Source organism: Triticum urartu, chromosome 7, assembly GCF_003073215.2.
Source record: "Triticum urartu cultivar G1812 chromosome 7, Tu2.1, whole genome shotgun sequence".
Classification (NCBI taxonomy): domain Eukaryota; kingdom Viridiplantae; phylum Streptophyta; class Magnoliopsida; order Poales; family Poaceae; genus Triticum; species Triticum urartu.
This window is the reverse complement of record NC_053028.1, coordinates 424,305,726-424,321,576: the sequence shown is the minus strand read 5'-3', so window position 1 is coordinate 424,321,576 and position 15,851 is coordinate 424,305,726. Positions and strand designations below refer to the sequence as shown.

Here is a 15,851-nt window from a genome sequence, read left to right as displayed (position 1 = left end):
GGTTTTCTCTAATTCCTAATCGTTTTCAAGTAGTTTCAAAAACTATACTGATGATGGGATCAGAATAATATTATGATCACAACCTGAACTGCCTGAGTAACGCATTTGAACTTCCCTCTGTACGAACCCGACCGTGGCTTCCCTCGCGAATTATTCTGGTTAGTTATGTTCTGTATGATGTTAGTGTAATCTAGAAACGTTTTTTAGCAACTAAATACCGATTTTAAATAGGAATCTCGCTCGTTGGCGGATTTTGTTCTCGGGTCGTGATGAAATTGCGTTTTTGCAATATTACTGCCTGAGTTGTTGGACCTGAACTTCTTCCAGTGCTAGGTTGAACTTCCGCCAACATTGCCCAAATGGGGCTTGCGATATACCGTTGGAAAGCTATGGACACCAGTATCATGACCCAAGTTAAATCTTTTGGCAAAATGTAAGCGGTTTCAGAGCAGTTTTGAAAACCGTTTTTTCTTCATACAAAAAACGTGAATCATATTTTCGATCACATTTCTAAACCGGATATTGGAATGAGGCAAATAATATGGCATTGGAAAACTGCTACAAAACCGCTTCTTCCACATGTTGAAAGTTTTCTCTAATTCCCTATGGTTAAAGAGTAATTTTGAAAATCATAAAATTTCACAAACCGAACAGCCGACTTCATATTTTCGATGACATTTCTAAACGGCTAATCCAATTGAGACAAATGATATGGCGTTGTAAAGCTTATGAAAATGCACTACTTTTTCATGTTTAAAGTTTTTCTAATTTTGAAAGGTTTAAAAGTAATTTAGAAAACAGTCCAAGTTGCATCGAGTTTGTATTTTCGAGCTAATTTTTAACCGTAAGTCCGAATGCAGCAAATGATATGGCGTTGGAAAGCTTGAGGAAATTTGAAACTTTTTGCTATATATTGTTTCTCCCAATTCCTTATTGTTTTAAGTCAATTTTGAAAATGACTAAAAACGTATTTTCGTCGTAATTTCTACAAGTTTTATCAGAATGGGGCAAGTGATATACCGTTGAAAAGCTACGGAAAATGAAAACTTTTTCATGTTGGTGGTTTTCTCTAATTCCTAGTCGTTTTCAAGTAGTTTCAAAAACGGCGGGATCATTCTTTCTGCCTTTATTGCAAAATAAATTCTTTGAAAATGCACCGCGTGAAGAACTTGAACTTCTCGGCATGTCTACTTGAACTTCACTCTGTTTTTCACGTGCTTGTTTTGCCCGTAGCTCTCCATCCACTCACCGGAATTGATCAAATGATATACCAGTGGAAAGCTGCTATAAACACGCAACTTTCCCGTGCTGATCATTTTTTCATACTCGCGACGATTTTAAAAGTTTTCCATCTAAAATTCATTCAGTGTAGTAGTTGAACTTTCTGCTGGTTTCACGTTGAACTTCTGTGACGTATTTTCATTTGTAATTTTCTCATCCATTCGTTGGTGTTACACAAATGATATTCCTTTTGTACAAACCTCTCTCACAATAATTTTTTAGCTTTCTCCGACGGAGGACTTGAACTTATAACAATAAACTTTTAGCCTTTGATTTTTTATTTTTATTTTAATACAAAATGCACACCGTATAGTACGTGAACTTCTCACAGTTATCAATCTGAACTTCTCTTGGTTACGTGAATATATCTGAGTTTTTTTATGAATTTTTAATCTGATTTTCTTAATCCTTTTTTATGAATTTTGTAGCGCTCTATTTTGAAAAGTTGAACTTCTTGTTATTTTTTTTGAACTTCTTGTTTCCATTCTTTAATAACAAGGACAATATGAGTTTTCTATAATCATCAAACTTCTACATCCTTTTAATATGGACTTCCTGGTTTTATTTCTTAATCTTTTTTTTGAAATTTTGAAGTGCTCTATTTTTAAAAGTTAAACTTCTTGTTTTTTATTTTTGAACTTCTTGTTTCCATTCTTTAATAACGAGTAAAAAGCTGGGTTTTCTATAATCATCAAACTTACCTTGTTTTCACTTTGAACTTCTACCATGTATTTTTGTTCATAATTTCTTACCCGTTCATCGGAGTTGAACAAATGATATACCGTGCCGATTACGTCTCTCACAAGAAGTATTGAACTTTACCGTGTCGAGCACCTAAACTTCTTGGAACTAATTTTTTATACTTTAACTTTTTATTCTATTTTCTCATTTGAAAACACACACCATGCAGTATGTGAACTTCTGACAGTTATTAATTTGAACTTCTCTCTGTTTCGCTTTTAGTAACGAAAAAATCTGAGTTTTTTATAGACATCGAACCGCTCTAACTTTTTTGTTTGAACTTCTTTGTGTTATTTAGAAATGTGAAAATTGAAGTTTTTTTAGAAACATCAAACTTCTTCATTATTTCGAATAGAACTTATTAGTTTTATTCTTTAGCAACCGAAAAAACCGAGTTTTCAAATAATTATCAAACTGCTCTACTTTTTTAAAATTTAACTTCTTGGTTTTATTCTTCATTAACAAGAAAAAACTGAGATTTTATATGCATTGAACCACTCCATTTTTTAAAATTGAACTTCTTGGTTTTAATCTTTAGTATCTGGGAAAATATGAGATTTTATAAATATCAACTTCATGTTTGAATTATGAATTCTTGGTGTTATTCATTAGTAGGGAGAAAAGTGCTATTTATACAAAAATATGTTACTTTAATGCAATTTTCTGGGTATTATTATTAGAAACAGGTAAATTTGTTATTTTTATTTAAATTGAACTACTATGTATTTAAATTTGGACTTGTTGGTTTTATTTATAGAAACGAAAAATAGTACAAGCACATACAGACATGCCACAAGCAAAATATTCAAGATAAGGCCACTATTTGAACTTGCGCGCACTTGTTCTTTCAGACACAAACAAATGTGGTTAAAAATTTGGATCTCATGTTTTATGTGTACCTTCTCCTGTAAATGAGGTGAAGGAACCTTTTTTCACAAGCGAACTTCTGATATTTGAAACATTTTTTTTGTAAATTGAACTTCATATTCTTAGAAAGAAAATCATTTTTTATTAATTTTGAACTGCTCTATTTTTCAAATTTGGACTTCTTGTTTTTTTAGTTTGAACTTCTTTGTTTTCATTCTTTAATAATGAGGAAAAATATGAAATTGTGTATAACCATCGAACTCCACTTTTATTTAAATTTGGACTTCTTATTTTTGTTTGTTTTAGTAAGAGAAAATTCCAAGTTTTAAATAAACATTGAGCCGCTCCATTTTTTAGATTTGGATTTCTAAGGGTTTTTTGACGGAGAAAATCCCTTTTTGAACGGAGAAAACATGAGTGTACTAGCAAAAATCTCTAAACCTTTCATCCACATCACACTGAACTTCAGTACTCCTCAAACGACATCATTCGTTGCTGGAAAATAGAATAGTTGTTCCTTGTGGTGCTACCATAGAAATGACAGATAATCAAGCTCGAGTCCATGAATATCTCAATCGTCAAAGTTTTCTTCAGCTTGAAAGTTGAACATCCTAGTGCTCTGTCATGTTAGTTTGATAAATCCCTCCATCCACTGGAGAGCATCAAAGTTGAAATGGACCTATTGCGACAAATTTGAATGACTTATGCTAGTGGTGGCGGACGGACGGACATAAAACAAAACTTCAGATATTTTGCCGAGAGGGCGTTGTGAGTGCTAGCGAAAGAAGCATCATAAAATAACTTGATGTCCATATAGAATCAATCTTCTTCAATAAATCACTTTGAACTTCATATAAAAAATTTGAAGAAGTAAAATTACTTGCACAGTATGACAAGCACAACACCACAACTATTATTATCCATTTAAGTTAGATCTCCATTCACATATAATATAGTACTGCCACTGACATCAATTTTTTTCTGAGTTTTTAAAACTGAATTTACTAGTTGTTATCTGGACAAACAATAAAGGTTCAGTTCTGCAAACATGAAACCTTCAGTTGAGCAAATCAAAACAGTATTGTACTATCCATGAAGAATAGATCGATGGAGTTAAATGGTTCAGTTCATGCAAACATCAAATCTTAAGTACATTAAAAACAAATGGATGGTGCTAGCTCGTCGGACAACATGGGGTGTCGTTCTTCTTCTCTGCTACTACTGTCTGCAGCTACTCTGCTCGTTGCCGCTTGCCTGCGTGCCAAACCAACATCCACACTCTAAGAAATTTGGCTGCCACTGGCCAAATCGACAGCTGCATAGGATGAGGCCGCCTACCAGTGCACCAGTTCCCGTCACAACACCGTTCCGCTGTCCTTCATCCAAAATGATGTAGTCTACAACAAGGGGCATTTGAGGAGGGAATTCACAATGAACTTACCGGTGATGCAATATTGAACGTCCTAGGCATCGCGGTGGCGGACTCTCACCGATGAACTTCATGCGGCGGGTAGTCGACCTGCTGCGGTGGGGAGCCGGGGTAGTGTCGGCCTCGCACGGGAAGTAGGTAGGGGAGGCGGCGAGCTGGGAGGACGTGGGCCAGGAGGCGCGCTGGGTTCGAGGGGGCGGGTGGGGGCCTGACCCACGGGAAGTAGGTAGGGAAGGCGGCTGAGTCGCAGGATCCACTCATCTTGATTGAGTCATCATGTGAACAGGAGCATCTTGTGTGGTCTTTAGCTTTTCAGTATTAGTCTAGCGATACAGAGCTTAGCTCTCCAGCATTAGCAGCAACGACGCGTACGACAGAAATGCCAAACACATTTTTTGAAGGCTACAACTTAATAAATGGATTCAGCTGGCATTCAAATCAGATTGAAGAATCAGTGTTGGGCTACAGTCTGAAATAAGATGCGGCAAAGTCACACAAATTACTTAGTACGTGCATCAATGAGTTGATTAAAACAAGAACAGAGAGAGCTCGGTGCAGGTCACACTAAAATAAAGCAAAAATATATTAAGATATATATCCATCAGACACAACTAAATACATTCACGAGAAACAAATAAATACAAAGAATAGCACCAACGCAGTAGAACTTCTTTAGGTTCGTTCATGAGCTGGAATTTTTCCTCATTCAAACCTTTTGTAAAGTGAGGAGGCGATGGCATCGCAGCATGCAAGGCAGCAGAGGGAGAGGAGCACCAGGAGCGCTGCACTGTTGTCGTTGATGCTGCAACGGCTGGGCCATGCCTAAATCCCTGAACTTCTCTGTGCCTATCTTGAGTGCACACGCATGTGAAGAAAGTGTGTTCTTCTTTTAGCTTGGCTTCTCCTCACGCCACATGTGGCTGTCGTGCGCACGCAAGCACCAAACTACACCCGTGAACCAGACACAAGCACACACACGCCGTCGGACTACACATGTTCACCGGCTAAACTTCACAGGCTGGATGGAGCTCCTCTTCTTTCCAACCGAGCTGCGCTCAGCACCAGCGAGAAAGACCACGCCTCAGGGCATCTCTGGTGGTCACCAGCCAGCAGGACGATGTGACGGGCCAAAGTCGAACCGTGTGCATGCCCTGCTGAACTGAAGCCTCCCCGGCCAGTAAGCAACCCCGTTCATGGACTAAGGAGAAGCCACTGGAGCTACTGTGCCATTCTTGAAGATCCAAGGAGAATCGATGAGGAGGAGTACAGTGGACGTGGAGGGATCTCACTGTTAACCTCGTGGCCCGACGCGGCAGGGGACGGGGCTGGATAGTTGGTGCTGCTGAGGGGGCCGACCTCGGCTCGCATAGATCCCCTCCCCGTAGATGGTCAGAGCGAAGAAAACCTTCTCTAGTGCTCCTATGGATCCATACATCGAGGGCGGCGGCGGCGGTGCGTGGGATCCCGCCATCGAGGGAGGCGGCGGCAGTGCGTGGGATCCTGCCATCGAGGGTGGCGGCGCGTGGCTCCCAGGGACTGGCGGATGCACTCTGGGTCCAGTGCCGTGCGTCAGTGGTCGGGATCCAGGTCCCTACGACGGCATAGTGGAATCCATGGCCGATGACAGCATGCGAGATTTCGGGGCCCTACGACGGCTGGATCCGAGGGCCGTTGGGGAGGAGGGGAGCTGGCCGCGCTGGAGGAGGCGCGCCTGCCGCACCGGAGGAGGCACGCCACCGTGCGGGGGGTTGGTGGTGGGCGAGAGGTGGGGGACAAGTGCGGGAGGTTGGGGGTTTGCCTTCTATTTTTTTGTTTTTCTGAACTCAGGAACAAGTCGATCGCCCTTATATAGGACGCTCAGTGATCCAAATAAGTATTCTAAATACCATGATTAGAACAGTGATGTACTATATATATATATATTCTAATCACGGGATCAGAATAATATTCTGATCACAACCTGACCTGCCCCGCTAGTAGTACGTTGAACTTCCCTGTGAACTAAGTTGAACTTCCGCCAACATTGCCCAAATGAGGCTTGTGATATACTGTTGGAAAGCTATGGACAGCAATATCATGACTCAACTTAAATTTTTGGCAAAATATAAGCGGTTTAAGAGCAGTTTTGAAAACCGTTTTTTCTTCACACAAAAAAGTGAATTGTATTTTTGATCGCATTTTTAAATCGTTTATCGGAATGAGGCATATAATATGGCGTTGGAAAGCTGCTGCAAAACCGCTCCTTCCACATCTTGAAAGTTTTCTCTAATTCCCTATGGTTAAAGAGTAATTTGAAAAAACATAAAATTTCATAAACCGAACAGCTAAGTTCGTATTTTCGATGTCATTTGTAAACGGCTAATCCAATTGAGGCATATGATATGGCGTTGGAAAGCTTATGAAAATGCGCTACTTCTTAATATTAAAAGGTTTTTCTAATTTTGAACGGTTTAGAAGTAATTTAGAAAACGATACAAGTTCCACCGAGTTCGTATTTTCGAGCTAATTTTTGAACCGTGCGTCCGAATGCAGCAAATGATATGGCGTTGGAAAGCTTGAACAAATGCGAAACTTTTTTGTATGTATTGTTTCTCCCAATTCCTTACGGTTTTAAGTCAGTTTTGAAAATGGATAAAAAGGTATTTTCCCCGTAATTTCTACAAACTTTAACGGAAAGGCGCAAATAATATATCGTTGAAAAGCTATGAAAAATGCGAAACTTTTCCATGTTGATGGTTTTCTCTGATTCCTAGCCGTTTTTAAGTAATTACGAAAATGGCGAGATCATTCGTTCTGCCTTTATCGCGAAACTGATTCTTCGAAAATGCACCGCGTGAAGAACCTGAACTTCTCGGCACGTGTACCTGAACTTCACTCTGTTTTTTCACGTGTTTTTCTTGCTCGTAGCTCTTCATCCACTCACTGGAATTGAGCAAGTGATATACCAATGGAAAGCTATTATAAACACGTAACTTTCCCGTGTTGATCATTTTTTCATACTCGCGACGATTTTAAAAGTTTTTCATCTCAAATTCATTCACTATAGTAGTTGAACTTCCTGTTGTTTTCACGTTGAACTTCTGTGATGTATTTTTGTTTGTAATTTTCTCATCCATTCGTTAGTGTTACACAAATGATATTCTTTTTGTACAAACCACTTTCACAATAATTTTTTTAACTTTCTCCGACAGAGGACTTGAACTTATAACAATAGAACTTTTAGTCTTTGCTTTTTTATTCCTTTTTAATACAATATGCACATCGTGTAGTACGTGAACTTCTGGTAGTTATCAGTGTGAACTTCTCTCGGTTACATGAAAATATCTGAGTTTTTTTATGAAGATTAATCTGAATTTCTTAATCCTTTTTATGAAATTTTGAAGCGCTCTATTATTAAAAGTTGAACTTCTTGTTATTTAATTTTTGAACTTCTTTTTTCCATTCTTTAATAACAAGGAAAATCCGAGTTTTCTATAATCATTGAACTTCTCCATCTTTTTAATATGGATTTCCTAGTTTTATTTCTTAATCTTTTTTATGAAATTTTGAAGTGCTCTATTTTTAAAAGGTGAACTTCTTGTTATTCAATTTTTGAACTTCTTATTTCCATTCTTTAATAACGAGGAGAATCTGAGTTTTCTTTAAAAATTTGGACCTTGCCTTTTTATTCATTTTTCTCATATTAAACACACGCCATGTAGCGCATGAACTTTTTCCATTTCTATAATTTGAATTTTTGTTTTTATTTTTGAAATCAAATTGCTCCAAAATAATAAACTGAACTTCTTCGTGGATTGAGATAATTATTTTAAAACAAAAAAATTGTGTTTTCGAACATGGAAATACAAGGTGAATCTCTTTCCCAAGAATTTTTAAAATCCCCGGACGGAGCACTTGAACTTCTAGCAACATCTTTTTTAGACTTTATCTTTTTATTCTTTTTTTCTCATAAGAAATGCACACCATGCAGTACGTGAACTTCCGGCAGTTATCGTCTTTGTTTGGCTTTACTAACGGAAAAAATCGAGTTTATATGGACATCGAACCGCTCTAACTTTTTTTAGTTTTTCCTTTTTATTTAATTTTAAACTTCTTCATTTTATTCTTTATAATGAGAAAACATGTGAGTTTTTTTAACCTTCGACTTCTCTCTTGTTTTACTTTAAACTTCTTAGAGAAAAATATGGTTTTAAATAAGCAAACAATTTTGTAGGTTTTTAAATTTGAACTTCTAGGTATTTTGAGCTTCTCGGTTATTTCAAATTGAACTTCTGGTGTTTTCAAATTTGAACTTCTGGTGTTTTCAAATTTGAACTTCTAGGTTTTTTTTTGAATTGAACTCCTCTGTTATTATGAGTTGACCTTCTTGGTTTTGTAAGAAAAATTGAACTTCTCTATTTTTAAATTTGAACCTCTATGGGTATTTTAGAAACGGGGAAAATCCAAGTTTTTTAAATTTTGAATTACTCTATTTTTTCAGTTTTGAACTTCTTGGTTTATTCTTTAGAAATGGGGAAAATACAATTTTTACAATAAACATCGAAACAATATTTGTTATTTTAATTTGAACTTCTTGTATTCTTTTTAATATCTTTTCTACATTTATACATTATAATTCTGTAGTTTTCCTAGTGGAAGTTTTTTGTAGGAAGTTCTAGTGGAATTAGAGTTGGAAAATATAGGCTTTTATAGTTGATCGTGACCACTAGGTAAAAAACATCACTCCAAACTTTCAAAAATAACAATCGCTCCATTATTTAAATTTGAACTTTTAGTATTTTTTAATTGAGGGGAAATTCATTTTTAACTCTTTTTGAACTACTCCGTTTTTTATTCGACCTTCTTGAGTTTTCTAGAAACGTACAAAATATATTTTTCATACAACCATCGAATAACTATGTTAATTTAATTTGAACCTTTTGTTTTTTTAAACAGGAGAAAATCCTTGTACAAATATGTGTCTTCTTTCTCAATTTTTTCAAACTTTAAAATTTATTCAAATCTGAACTTTCAGAGTTACCATTTTTTAGGTTTTCTTCTAGCTACATAAACATCGAACGTCTCTATTAACTTAACTGACTTTCTTTTGGGTGTTATTTCTTTTTTCCATGTGTGTTTCAGTGTTATCCTTTTTCTTGAGCATTTCCTCAACACTCATGCATGAACTTCTCAGTTCGTCACCCCTGACCTTCCGAATGTCCTTTTTTCATATGCATTAACTTTCATGGGAAGATCGTTTAACATTTGTTTTATTTCTCTTACTAAAAGACACATGCATTTTTGTCTTGTGTTTGCACTACTTGTGTCCCAATTAAAAGTGCTAGTGAATTTCTCCATCACACACATGTTTTTCTAAACCTCACCACACATTTTCTGATCGTCAACCTCACCACCACACACACGCATACATGCTCCTTCTCCATTATATTTCTAACCTTTATGTGCACAAATCTACACAAACAACAACATGCTTTTGTTTGATCACGAAAAGAGCATAACAAAGTTGCACTGTGCAGCGACATTGAACTGAAGCGGTTGTCCAGGCAGAACTTCTGAGTATACATATGGCTTTTTCGAAAAATTGACTGAATGGAGCCTGTCTTCCATATGATGTTCTTCCGTGCATCAATTCTGTACGTGTACAGGAAGATGAATACTAAAGAAAAACATGAGTTCTGTACATGTATCGGAAGATAAGTACTACAAGGAGTAACAACCAAAATTTCTATATAATGCACACAGGTTCACATTAGTATCTCTATTGTCTGCTTTTATTTTGTTGATGTTCGATTTGGTTAATACCAAGATGGTGCATGTGTGAACCAATACGGTTGCTTCAGAATTTCAGATTTTTCAAACAGAAGAATAAAGGCATTCTCCACATACAGAGGATGTGACTGGGTGATCAGCGGAGCATGGACACAGACCGCCTTCTATTGACGGACAACCGGTTCCAGGTGTGGCGACGAGGGTTACCACCGGTAGTAGAAGTGGTGGCGGCGAGGAGTAGTTCAGGAGACAAGATTCAAAATTCAGAATATGGTACATCTGCACTGCCTGCTGCATCTGCACAAAAAAAATCAAACACATGGATAGAGAGGACTCAGACCACATCGCTCCACTGGCAATAAAATCTACTGTCTATTGGGAGCCTCAGATACAAGGAAGAAGGCGTAGGGGTGGTGCAGTTCAAATAAGTTGTGTGGTGAAGAATTCCATTGATAGAGGCGAATCCTGGCCCTCTCACTTCCAGCAGCCCATCTCTTTCGTGTCGAATCCTGTCAGGGCAGCAACGGCAGCGCGCGAGGTCAGAGCGGGGGCGGGGGCGCCGCGGGGTCAGCCGGGGGCAGCAGCGGTGCGAGGGATCAGGGGCAGGCGGCGGGTTGGTCGGGGGTTCCTAGGGTGGAAACGGCTGGGTTGGTATCGAGGGGAGATTGGGAGATGCGGTAAGTGGGGATGGTTCGGTGGGCTTTTTTTCGTTAGCTATCGGTTCGGGTGTCCGAAACATCCCGATCGGACCCTATATAGGGCCGACCGTGATCCGAATAACTATTCTGATTCATATATATATATATATGTTGGAGAAGGACATGGTCGGCCTCCAATTTCCTATCCAAATCACAACACAGCAGTAGGAAGTTGGAGGTTGAGACGGATACGACAAAGGAGTCTGGAGAGGACTGGCGGGGGAGGCCGCCGGCGCTGGCGGCGAACGGTCGGCGTACCCACAGAATGCTGTCCCACCTTCCATCCTCCATGAACACCCACGAGCATAGCCTGCGCATCCACAGGAAGTTGTCCCCCCTTCCATCCTCCATGAACGCCCACGAGCACAGCAAGGGTGGCCTCCCTTACCCAAGCACGCACCCACGACGTCCACCTTCTCCTCCATCACCGTTGTAGCCGTCCGACGACAGGGGCGCCGCCCGTCAACTGCCTCCGGCGTTGCTGGAAAGGTAGAAGTTTGGATAAGATGAATTAGAGGACTGCAGACTGTATTTCAAACAAACATATATTTTTTTTTTGTAAAAATGAAGCATTTAGGTCCACGCCGAGGCTGAACCCGCCGCCATGCCAGAGCGGCCGGCGCGCATTCGGCTGGAGCCGGGTAGGCAGCGGCTCGTGGCCCATAGCAAATTTTCTGGCCCATCTGATAGGAAGCTGTGAAAACGAAACTGGACGGATGAAATTTAGTACCACATCACGTATATGTTTTAAATTTGAACTGAAAGCGTAAATTCATGGAAAAAAGCGTATTGTGATGATGAACCCACAGAGTCAATCGCTATTCGTCACCCAGGGTGAAGAATCTCACCCCAGCCGAATCACACGCCACAGCCACAACCACTAGGAAAGAAAGAGTTGAACGTAAATTTACCTCACAGACGAACCACATGCCACACCCACGAGCACACGCTCTGAACCACCGTAAGAAAGGGCTTCTGAGGTAATCTTACGATGTGCATGCAAGGCAAGTTACGTTGTGGATGTGTGAGGAACTAAACCAGGGTAATCGCTGTAAGAAACCAGATGCTATTGATGTAATTTTACGACAAAAAGGAACGTAAAAAAAGACTACAAAACACATAGGTTTTACCCAGCGTAATTTCTGAATCCGACTGATGTCGTAGACCGATGAGAACAAAAACTAATTGAATTATGTTAATGATCAAAATGAGAGAACTATACAGTAACAAAAGGAACCTCAAACCTCTGATTTCTCCTCGTAAACAAAAAATCTCCAAGAGTGTGAGCTTAAAGCTTGACATGATAATTAACATCCATGAGAAGAAATTGTACATAATTTTTTTTAAGGAACATGATAAATTATATCGTCCAAGTCAACAGTCTATATTACAGCAAGCTAGTAGCAACCAAAAATTGACCACATAATGAAGCAACAAGTCACTAAAAATTCAGAGTTATGGCCAGAAAACTAAATATTTTCAGTTTCATATAATTGTACAGCTTCTGTATTGAGAAAACAAACTTGTTAGGCAACATGTATATGGTATATGGCTGAACCGAACACTCTTCCATAAACCATGACATCTACTCCCTCTGTCCCATAATATAAGAACGTTGTTGACACTACACTAGTGTCAAAAACGTTCTTATATTATGGGACGGAGGGAGTACATGATAAGTACAAGAAAAATAAGAATGACACGGTCTATGAACAAAAACATGGAAGTCTTCTGCTCAAGCAACACATCCAGGCAGTACCCAAAATCCCCTGTAACAAAACATAGCTAATAACATGGATGACATCCAGGGTAGTAGTCAATCAAAACGTGCATTCAGAGTGCTAATATTATGGTTTCATCATACAAAATTTGACGAGCATGCAGTTTTACTTGGTTACAATTTGGACCATATGGTGTTCAAATAAAACAATCTGGGCCATATCAGGTAAATGGCATGCTTAGTGGTTCTTTACCCTTTCTATTGTTTATTTCTGCAGCTTACTGAAGTTCTACCTAGAGTAGGCATGGATCCTAGAGTCAGTGATTAAACAATCTGAATGGATCTTGTTGGCAAATTGAGAGGCAATGCTGCTGCCGAGAAGTACCTCATGGACACCCAGCACACGCACCAAGTAGCAGCCATCAAATTGGATAATAGTTCTAGAAGCATAGGGGCCTAAAAAACAAAACGAAACGTGGTTTGGTACTTTGGGTTCAGATTTCGTCTGTGGCCGCTGGGTCCTAATCCCCACCCTTCTTTGTTTTCTCCCATAACTGCTGTAAACTCTGGCTTTGGTCCTATGAACGCTTGCAAAATAGAACGTATCACCTCCCCGATAATAACAATCAAATCACATTAAATTTGATAGTAATGAAAATACATTTGAGGTATTTTTTTATTTTCTGTGGTTAAGATCACCAAATTTCGTGCAAAGTAAAATATCTGACTAGTTCTAGGCGGCGCATCGTGCTCCATATGTAATGTGCATGCGGATGTGTTTTTCATAACATTGAGCATTGAAACCATTCCATAGAAAATACCTTGCTGGATGTATCTGTTTTGTGCTATTTTACATTTTTTTCTCCTATTCACATATGTTTAATGATAATTTTCACATAACACAACACTCATCTGGGAAATCACAACACTACACCAGAATTTTGTAGAAATGAACAGCTGCCAATCTGATGTAAGCTTGTATGATAGCTATGCCCAAAAGAAATATATTTGGGGACGTAATCCATCCTAATTCTGCTACCTAGTTTTCTTACTGATCTAACTTAATTCAAGCAAATATTTCGCATGGGAGAGTAAATCAAGACATACTCATGTAAAATGACGGAGGGCTGCAAACAGCTAGTTGCCGACCGTTGTCGTAGGAGGAGATACCGCCCGCATCATGTAGAATGCCAACCACCACTGTACCCTGATACGGAGACCATCAGTAATGCTAAAAGATTATACAACAACAGAAGTTGCTACATGAAAACAGTAAATAGGCACATCATTCGAGCAGCCACATTGGATGGGATAGTAAATAGACACATACTCATATAAATTGATGGACTGGGGGCAATACTGATTGCATTAATATGTTCATAGCAAATGATAAAAAGTACACTGGGATTTCTTTTTTGAAGTTATTACTTGATACAATTTCTGATTTATCCAATAATCTATGTGGAAACTTTTCGAGCTAACTCAGCATTTCCTTTATCTAATTTACAGAGGCCCTGGTGGTCCTTCATAAATTTTCATGTTGTGCATAAAAAAGTTTCAAGCAGCTAACTCAATATTTACGCAGAGAGGTCAGGTTAGCTGAAACCAAATCAAAGTGAATACGATGATGGTCATAAGTTTATTTGATTTTTTGTACACCCCTTAAAATCAGAAACTGAATTCTTAGATCACGATTCATGTCATCTAGATATTACAGTTTGGACAGGATAATGGAAGAACTTTGAGCTATCACTATATATTTTGGAGGCAAAGCTATCCCTGTACTAAGGAGAGCAAGCTCGAATACATTAGAATTTAGAACACCTTTAAGCTTTATACTGAATCCCTGACTTGTTGGAACTACCAAATCGCTAGTTCTGAATTCCAATTAGATGGCTGCATAGTCCAGCTACCTACACTAGGAGCTACAGAGTATGCCTACTCGTACTATCTTTAGATCAAGCTAATTTTGTGGCACACACATGGCCATCTCCTGTAGCAGCTGATGCAGCCAAATTTGGGACTAACAAACTGAAGAGTAATCGAACCACTCTCCTAACCAATCGGAATTCAAATGGTTCTTGTTTTGCTTCAGGCGAGGCAACCATCAAACAGAGCACCCCATATATGGCCTGTTTGGCAAATGATGGGGAGAGCAGTAGGAGATATAGAGGAGGGAGTTAGTAGGATATTGGGCAAGGGAATTAATTTTATGGCCAATACTTTTTTGGCTTTATTTTTGGAATTACTAGCGGGGAGTGAAGGAGAAAGGTTTGATCGCCTTTTTGATTAGTGGGTCAGAACAAGAACTAGACGCAACATTACCAAATTGACCATTAGTCTGTTTGTTCCCCACCAATCAAAAATATTAACTAAATTGCTACTGGGTCAAATAACGTCTACTATGTGATCATGATCATGGTCAAGTATTTGATGGATGTTTCTGCTTTCTTCTTATATGTGTGCACTCCTGCAGCCATAGTCGAAGATCCGAGGCAACTAAAATAAGGCTACGACTATCGGCTGGAAACATTTTGGAAATAAATTGAGGTTATTGAAGCATATCCAGCCATAGCTGTGAGCCTGTGAGGATCTCCATCTAGTCGAGTAGTCGGGCGTAACAAAGCAATCTATGCAGAAGTTGTAGGAATGGAAGAATCAAACAAAAGTCTTTTAAAAATGAATCAAACAGACAGGGCTGGATCCTGAAGCAAATCACTGGGGCATCGATTGGAGAACGTCAAAGTACCTCTTCAAGAAGTAGACACGACTCGCCGCGCCGCCCACCCACGACCAGCTTGTCGTCCAGCCGAGGACGCCGCTAAACCCTGGTTCATGGCGCGGCCCCGTCTTCGGCCGAGTGTTCGTCGCCGGCGACTGTGCCGACGAGGGGCCGTCCACACGGGAGATGCAGCCCTGACGCCAAGCACTACCGACGTCGCAACACGACGGCTCGGCCCGCCGCGTTGCCCGAAACTAAGACCACCCTCTAGAGACGTCGATCCCACGTGCCGCTCCCAACGCCGTGGAGCATCACGACGCCGGAGCCCAACCGCCGCTCGGAGCTCGCACCCCTCGTCCACTCCGCCCCTGGTTTTTTTTATTTTTTTTCCGATTATTACTCGCCCCTGATTAGAATTGGACGAGGGAGTTCGCTCTTTTTTTTCATCTCGGGTGTGGCCTTTTTTTTTTCTTTATTAGGGACGGAGTGGGCTCTTGACTCCACGTAAAATTACATCACACGGGATAAAATTTTACTCCTACATCAGTATGAAGGCGACCGGTAGACCCAGGGTGGTGCGATCGGGGAGTGTGGCTCGTTGTCTCGACCGTCACCCAGGGTTAC

At 39.6% G+C, this 15,851-nt stretch overlaps 1 long non-coding RNA gene across 4 annotated transcripts; it reads right to left on the bottom strand.

Annotated features, from left to right (window-relative positions):
* Positions 1 to 9,899: 9,899 nt before the first annotated feature.
* LOC125521093 lies at positions 9,900 to 15,687 on the bottom strand. 4 transcript variants are annotated; one of them, XR_007289007.1, is made up of 3 exons: positions 15,255 to 15,687; positions 11,063 to 13,712; positions 9,900 to 10,384 (listed from the first exon to the last, which is right to left on the bottom strand). It is a non-coding gene; the product is annotated as an uncharacterized LOC125521093 (long non-coding RNA). The 4 variants fall into 4 exon arrangements; XR_007289009.1 differs by having other exon boundaries at positions 11,174 to 13,712; XR_007289008.1 differs by lacking the exon at positions 9,900 to 10,384 and having other exon boundaries at positions 10,878 to 12,554; positions 13,613 to 13,712; positions 15,255 to 15,681.
* Positions 15,688 to 15,851: the final 164 nt, after the last annotated feature.